Here is an 8,128-nt window from a genome sequence, read left to right as displayed (position 1 = left end):
AGCCCCTCAGAGATGCCCCACACCAGCGCCTTCCCTGCTGCCTCTAGACTCAGATGCCCCTCAGCCCCAGCCCTCACCACGCTGCTCCTGCCCTCTGGCTTCACAGAACCTACCCTTTTTCCTGTTTTAATTCACCATTTATTTATAAACCATGTTTTTCTTCTGCCTGGAAATATAAAAGGCAAGGTGAACTTTTTCAAACATAGCCGCACAGAAAGCAGAAAACTCCTCAAGCCTGTGAGTCTCCTCCCAGGTAACGAGTCACACTGTCTGGGACGGTTCTCCCCCGGGGACAGTCACACGCCCTTTGTGCGTGTGCCCCGTTGCACACAGATTCACCATTCTTCTTCACAATTCTGTATTATCACTCCATTGAACTAATTTATGAATTTATGGGTTCCCCAATCAACATTCAAGTATTATCTAATTTTTCGTGGTTACAAACATCACTACAACCAACGTATTTGCAGAGACACCTCGGCGCACTTGGGCGGTTGAAGGCTGCCTTCCCGGGAGCAGACTTGCTGGCTGAAGGGCCAGAAGGGCCCGCCTTCAGCCTGTGTGCCCATGTGATTCTCAGAATAGATCACTTACAGTCGTCCCTCCTGTCCTCGGGGGACTGGGCCCTAGGACCCCCAGAGGCCAGAATTCGAGGAGTCCCTCATACAGAATGCCATCCTGCATCGGCTGTCGGCGTCCAGTCTCCGAGTCCACGGGCCCCACCAGCGGGTGGAGACGAGGGGGACCCGGGCCACGGCCCGAGGCGGGAGGGGGCGCTGCGGGCACTGACCCCCCCACCCCACCGACCAGCCCCGCCCTCCCACTCCGGGTGCTGGCTTTTAACTCTTTGCCAAACAGACGGATGAAAGCGTCTCTTTATTATTTCCTTCTCCTTAATTACTAGGGAGTCGGTCCACTGGGGACTGTGCTTTGAAGTGCCACATCATGACCTTCTTTTTCCTTTTAAGTAGTTTTTTTAAAAAAGCATGTAAGGCATTTTTATTTGCGGGGTTGAAACCAGGCCGCGGTGCCACAGGGAGTGAAGTGAGCGCGGGGGCCCCCAGCCCAGCCCAGCCCCGGCCCCGGCCCAACCTCGGGTTAGGAGAAGGTCCAAGGCCGCGCCCCGAGCAGAGGCCTCTCCGCAGGGGCCCGCCTGGCCCTCCCGCGGAGCGCGGTCCCCGGTGCGGTCCTCTGGGCGGGCACACGCTCCGGCCACAGCAGCTGCGGCGGAGCTCGGGGAAGAGTCGGCGGCCGGGGGCCCACCTGCCTCCACGGGCTGCGGCTCCCGTCCCGGCTGCGCAGGTACTGCTGAGACTCTGGGGAGCTGGGGCCCTCGGCCCGCCTGCCTGTAAAAAGGGTGATGTTAACGTCAAGGGCCTCCTGTGAGGCTCAGCCCAGACCGCGCACAAATAAAACCAGAGCCCTCTGTAGCTGTGAGTCCTGAAGACAGACGCCCCGAATTCGCCTTTACTTTAGATCACACCCCTCAGGGCTTGTGAACAGCTAAATGCAACTCCCTTATGCAAGGGCCACGGTCTGTTCTTCCATACAGAATACAGTGGGGAAGAGCATGGGCCTGGGGATGGGAAAGAGCTGGGCTTGGTCTGTTGGGGGGCTGTGTGACTCTGGGCAGATTACTTGACCTCTCTGAGCCACAATGTAAAGTGGCCGTCACTACTGTTTGTGAGGAGTTAACGAGCTGTGATGAGAGGCTGGTGCAGGGGGGGTTCAATCAATGTCGACTATGTAGTTATCATCCTTAATAAATTGTTAACAACACCGACCTCAGCCAACAGAGGCATCCTCTCTCTCCTTCTCTGAGCTTGGCGAGCGCGGGCTCACAGAGGACTGGACCTTGTCAAGTCCGCCCCCCTTCCCTGTCCTCTGTCGCTGTCTGGAGAAATGGAGTCAGTCTCTCCTGCACCCTCACCCCCCAACCCTGCCAGCATTTACCCTGCTTTGTTTTCATGCTCGGCTCCCTGTGGGCTCGCCCAGGCCTGGCTGCGGAGGAGGAGGAGGTCCTTTTCGTGGCATGACTTGGAGAGTTCTGGAAGGTCTCCTGTCTTTTCGTCTGGGGCCTACGGTGGCGGCGGAAGCCCGCCGCGGGTGGGAGCCTCACCTCGGGGGTGGCATTTGTGCTTGACATTAGGAAGCTGCTCGGGGCTCTCTGCTGCGAGCTGCGGCCCGTGGCGCCCGCCACGGCCTCCTCACGGGAAGACCCTGGGCCAAGAGTTTCCCCATCTGTGAGTTGGGACATCACGGCGCTGACCTCAGAGGGGTGAGGGTCCCTGAGATGACAGAGCCAGCACGGCCTGGCACACAGTCAGTGCCCACTCAGCGCCAGTAACAGTGGGTCTCACCTCCCAGGGGGCGGCCCCCGTCCTGGGAGGTGCTCAGTCTGTGTAAGTGCCTTCCTCTGACTTCTCACGCCTCAGAGCCACCCCCGACTGCCCACCTCCTGAGTGGACCAGATGGCCTTACATTTTCAGCACAGGAACGGGGGTGGGGGTTCTCAGGTTGAGCCTTGGGGGCTCCCTTGGAGGGTCCGCCTGGGGCAGCTTTTCAGCAGGCAGGGCAGGCCCCAGGGGAGAATGCTGGAGCCAGGGAGCAGGGTGCGGGTGAGGCGTTCTGGAAGGAAGGGAGAGGAGAGGAGGCTGCAGTTACAGAGAGACCTCTCAGCTCTCCCAACGAAGCTGCGGGCCTCTGGGCTCAGCGTTCTCTGGACCTCAGTTTCCCAGTCTGTGGAACGGGAACGCTGCTGGTAGGGGATGGTCACTGCTCATAGCGGGTGAGACCTGCAGGCGGGTGATGGGACTGTCGTGCAAGCCGGCTGCTGGGGAGGGAGGTGCTGTGTGGGCAAGCGGGCTGCGGCCGCCCCACGCCAGCCCCGCCGGCCCCAGGGTCAAGTCAGGTGCGCCCCTGGTGCGGAACCTTTGCACCAGCTCTTTCCTCTCCTGGGACTCCCTTCCAGATCAGTGCATTTTCTCAGCAACCTGGGTCTTTGCCCAGCTGTCTTCCCCCACGTGCGTGCTTCCCTGGGCACACTAACATCACTCGTGCACACACGCTCACAGGCTCACCCACACTCCCCCTTCCTGGCCTTCCCTTACTGTCCAGGGCAGGGCTCGTCACCGTCGAAGAGGCTCGTTGTTTGGTGTCTGGCAGTCCAGCTTCCCCCATATAATGTGCTTGTCATCTGTAAGATACTCTTTCCAGAAGTTTTATAGCTCAAAACAAACCTTCTGTTACTCATATCTCACCATCCTGTGCGTGAGGCACTCAGGCGAGGCTTGCTGGGGGCTCTTTGCTGTCGCATGCTCCAGGGTCTTCAGCGTGTGGCTGGGATGGGACGTCCAAGCTGGCTGCCCACCCCCCACACACACCTTGGCGAGAGGGCGGAGGTCGTGCTGGGCAGGACGGGGGGGCCTGGGGCTCCCGGAGTGGGTGCTCTAAACAGGTACAAATGGAAGCTGACTTCTTTTGACCTGGTCTCAGAGCATCACTTCTGCCTTGTTCTATTGGACAAGTCCCTGGGGCCGGGAGGGGAGCGGAGCCCACCTTCAATCCACCAGCGCAAGCTCCCAAGGGCAGTGTCTCTGGGCTCCTTTGTTCACAGCTATATTCCAAGTGCCTGGCACAAAGTAGGTGCTCAGTAAGCGTGTGCTGAGTGAGTGAATGAAGGAATGTAATCTTTGTAGTCCATGCCCAGCCCACCTCTGCCAGGAAGCCCTCCACACTTCCCCAGGGCCAAGGGCTTCTCTCCTTCCTCAGCCTCCGCCTCCTGCCTGCCCTGCCTTCCCCCTGGGCCCAGGGCTCCCTCCTCCTCCTCAGCAGAAGACCCTGGAAACCAGGCCTTGAGCTCCCGGAGGGCAAGCTTGGGTTCTGCAGCCTGCAAAGAGGATTAAGCAGGAGTTCCTAACTGCATGTATGGTACAGGCACATCTTACATGTGTCGGTTGAGTCACGACCATGGATGAGGTCAAAGTTGCTATCCCATTTTACAGATAAGGACACTGAGGCCCAGAGAAGTGGAATCATTTGTCTCAGGGCAGGCAGCCAGTCAAGTTTGAGTCTGGCCTGGTGTCTCCACAGAAGCAGGCCCTGTCTCCGTGGACTGACTGAGCCCACCCCGTGTTAGGTACATGGAAAGGAGGCCCCCAAGGCTTCCTTCTGAGGCTCCAGGACCCACTAAAGATGGGGTTCGGACCCTCTTCTCTCCCCTGGAGGCCAGTTTGCCACCGCTGGGATGCTCCAGCAGGGGAGCTGGGCTTAATATTCATGAACCAGCCAGTCAGGAGTGATTAGCGGCTGGTGGGGAGGAGGAGGAATAATTGAATGAGGTATTTACGTAACAAGTCAGCGCTGCTGCCACCACCAGCGGCCCTCCCGCCCCAGCTCTCCCCTACCCTGCTTCTCCTCACCTGGGGCCCCCCACGTGCCAAGAAGCAGTGCTGGGACCCCACACCCCTCAGCAATTGGGCCTGACACCTAAATTATAAATAACGTCATTAAAGGAAGAGAATTTGAGTGTCTGGAAGAAGCCAGGTAATAGCCTGGTTGGCAGCCAGTGCAGAGGGCTGGACCCCCAGGCAAACCAAACTAACGAATAAACCAAACCCCTCTGCCGATTCTGAGAGCTGGTAAGAGCCAGAGGCCCACGGCCGGACGGCCGTCCCTGCCCTGCCTGCCACAGACCCTCAGGAGACCCGGGCGCACCCCACGCCATTTCAGGGCTTGTCTCCTTTTCTGCAACAGCCACGGCCCCAGCCTGACCCTCTGTGGTCCAAGACCCTGTTCCAGCCACCGGGTAACGACCACAGGCCAGCGGAGGAGTCGGGGCCCCCTGCCATTTAAAAGAATCCCTCTTTTGTGACCATAAAGGAGAGGTGGGTCCCTGCTCCCACGCCTTCCCGGGAGCCGCCTTCAGGGTTACCCCTGGTCAGTGCTCACCTGGGGCTCTGGAAACAGAGTTAATTAGCTCGTAATCGCCTTGTCTGCGGCTGGCTGGGAGGTGCGCAGCGCGTCTGACCCCGGGCAACGGAACATGGCCAAGTCCTCTGGCTGCAGTTAAAAGGGTTCACCAGCCTCTCCTTGAAGGTGAGCTGCAAAGATGGGCCGGGGACTTTAAAGAGGGGCCAGGAGAGGAGGAGCCAGTCGTCACTGGGGGACCAGCTCCACCGCCCCCCTGCAAATGCGATAAGCCAGCGTCATCCAAGCCCCTGGAGTGGTGGGCGGTGCCCTGCGAGGGTCCGAAGAGGCTGGCGGTTCTTGCCCCGAGGGCAGTCCTGGACCAAGGGCGATGTCCCTGACGTCTGCGAGGCTCAGGCTCTCCCCTCAGAACAGGGAAGATGGCAGTGCTCCCTGCAAGCAGCTTGGATGAGAAGCGGCTGCATGAACCATCCCTGGGGCTTCTTTTAGGAAGACCATGGGGTGCGACACTAAGACGAGGCCGAGCCTCTCCTGGTGACTAAGTCATGAGAAGCCTCAGGTAACGCTCAGGGCTCTGAGCTTTCGTTCTCTCGGCTGTGAAGAGGGGAGACCGAGCCCTGCCTGGCAAGCTCGCGGGGAGGGTTCGGGCTCAGACACGCTTGTGGAGGGTGCCTGGCCTCGGTGCCTGGCGCATCGTGGGTGTTCGGGAAGCACCCACAGATGCAGCACCAGGCCTGCCAGGCCCTGTCTGGAGGCTGCGGCCACAGAGCCTAAAAGGAAGACCCAGGGGCCCAGGACAGCTGGCTTCAAATTGCTCAGCGTGAACTTCCCTGATGGAGGAGAGCCTACACTTGTGTCTTGGGAGGGCAGGGCTGGGTCCAACGACTTAACGCTGCAAACCAGGAGTATTTTAACCCCAAGTAAAGAGGAACCCAAGCTGCCTGATGGCCAGGCAGCAGCAGTGGGTGTGAGGGCCTTGTCACAGAATGTACGAGCTGAGGCTGGTTACGATGCCAGGGAGGACGGAGACTCGCTGGCTGATGTCTAAGGTTCCTTCCTGGTATGTGATCATGAGTTGGGAGGAGGTGCCCTCCTGGGAACCAGGTGGGAGGGTGTGCAGTGGGGGCCTGCTTCCTCATGCCCTGGGGGACTCCTGTGACGGGGGGGCCAGGGGCGCACTGGCTCTGGACAGCCTCGGCTGCAAGGTGGGAACAATGTGGACTCATAGGAGCCCCCCCAGCCCCACCCCCAGGCCTCAGTGGACAGGAAGGACAGCTGGCGTTCAGCCTGAGACCGGCTGGGGTCCTCCCTGCGTGGGGCTCTGGGCGTCAAGCTGGGTGTTCAGTGGGGTTCAGGGCCCCTCGGGCTCCCACCCCTCCCCTGCTCTGCTCCCTGCTGGGGGGGCAGTGGGGACCCCAGGCAGTGCAGAGGCACGGGGAACGCAGGCAGGGCAGGAGCCAGGAAGCAGCACTCCCCCGACCTGCTCCGGGCCGGCTCGCGGGGGAGGAACTGCGTCGGCCCTCCCGGTGCAGGTGAGGGGACAGAGGCTTGGTGAGGAGCAGGGGCCCGGCGCCGGGCGCCGGGGTGGGGCCTAGACACGGCCCGCGCTGCAAGCCCACGTGCCCGACCCCAGGCTGCCCCCTCCACCTTTCCGCCCCTCCCTCTTAACGTCCCCAAAGTGAAAGTCATTATCAGTATTATGCTCCTAATTAACATGTTGGCTGGATGATAGAAAACACGCAAACAGGCTTTGCCGAGGAAACTGATTAAAACTGCAGCCGCTCTAATTAGAGGGAGACTTCACCAGTTTCCCCGTTTCAGATGAGCTGCCCCCCCGCCCTCAGCCTTTCCTTTGCTCTCGCCCCTTCTTCTGCCCCTGCCAATTCCACCCCCCCTTTCCCGGGAGACAGCTGATGGCAGGGCTGACCCGCTTTGGGCTGGAGCTGGCCCGGGGCCACAGCCCGGAGGGACAGACCTGCAGGCCTTGGAGCTGGGAGGCCTGAGCGCCCTCTTGCCTGAGGCCTGGTTTGGGGCCAGGACTCCCCGGGGTTCTAAAGTTCTCTTCAAAAATACTAGTTAAACAAAGCAAAGCAGAAAGGCCCCAGGCCCCTCAATCAGGTGCCACGAGCAGTTGAGTGCACACTTAACAATGGAAACAGCACTGTTCAGCCAGGACCGCTGCAGACGGTCTCCATAGCAACCCGCAAGTGAAGAGCTATCACCACTTTACAGACGGGGAAACCGAGGCTCAGAGGAGGCTGACCAGAACTGGAGACTGGGCTCCACCCCAGCACAGCTGGTCCCACACTCGTTTCCTCCCTCTTGGGTGCTCCCCCATTGGGTGTCCCCAGAAGCCCCATCCTTTCCATTCTCTCCCCCTTTCCCCCAGTGGCAGTTCCTGGGGCAGCCGGAAGGGCTGGCGGGCATGGCCTTGGGGAGCAGGGTAGACCAGTGATGCCCCGTGTTGGGGTCAGTCTGAGCCCCGGGCCTGGCCGGGGACGAGAGGGGCCAAGATGGGGGGCCACTGGGCACCATGACAAGTCAGGCCACTCACAAGTGGGGACTGGGTGCTGGGTCTGGGAGGAGCCGGTGGGCACTGGAGCACCTGAAGGAGGTAGTCCATCTGGTGCCGGGTGGCTGTGTGTAAGTGTGTCCACCTTTGACAGCACGGTGTTCTCCACATTCCATAGATGAGGAAGCTGGGGCTCAGAGAGGCTCAGAAGTGTAGCAGGATCACACAGCTCGGGGAAGCGGCTCTGCTGTCTCCCGTGGACTGGCTCTGGTGGCTCTGAGGGCACGGGCGCAGTGGTGAGAGGGGTGGGCTCCAGCTCAGGACGTGAAGAAAGTCTCTGACCACTGTGCACAGGCCGCCCCAGGACTGGAGGGGTGCAAGCCGGCAGTGGATCCCAGCATCGCTAAGGGGGTCGAGCGCTGCGGAGCACCTTAAGGCTACTCTTCTGACACGCTGCACATTCCACTGTTGCGTGCTGATCAACCACTGTGTGCCAGGCACTAGGTCCCCAGGTGAACAGGGCAGGCATCATGGGACAGGCTGGCTGAGCCCGAGAACCTTCTGCCTCCCATCTCCTTCCGGGGGACCTTTCCTCCCCTCTCCCTAGAGTGCCCGGCTGCCCCGCAGCCATCCCGTAGGGCCATCCACCGAGTCCCCGGGGACCCGGGACCCCTGACACCACCTGCC

At 60.6% G+C, this 8,128-nt stretch overlaps 1 long non-coding RNA gene across 1 annotated transcript; it reads right to left on the bottom strand.

The window, feature by feature from the left end:
- Positions 1–922: 922 nt before the first annotated feature.
- LOC116149401 (uncharacterized) lies at positions 923–3,700 on the bottom strand. The gene is made up of 3 exons (XR_010378356.1): positions 3,559–3,700; positions 1,954–3,449; positions 923–1,346 (listed from the first exon to the last, which is right to left on the bottom strand). It is a non-coding gene; the product is annotated as an uncharacterized LOC116149401 (long non-coding RNA).
- Between the last annotated feature and the right edge of the window lie 4,428 nt (positions 3,701–8,128).

This window comes from Camelus dromedarius, chromosome 29 (assembly GCF_036321535.1).
Source record: "Camelus dromedarius isolate mCamDro1 chromosome 29, mCamDro1.pat, whole genome shotgun sequence".
Taxonomy (NCBI): Eukaryota; Metazoa; Chordata; class Mammalia; order Artiodactyla; family Camelidae; genus Camelus; species Camelus dromedarius.
The sequence above is the reverse complement of the archived record's forward strand: the minus strand, read 5'-3'. Positions and strand labels throughout refer to the sequence as shown.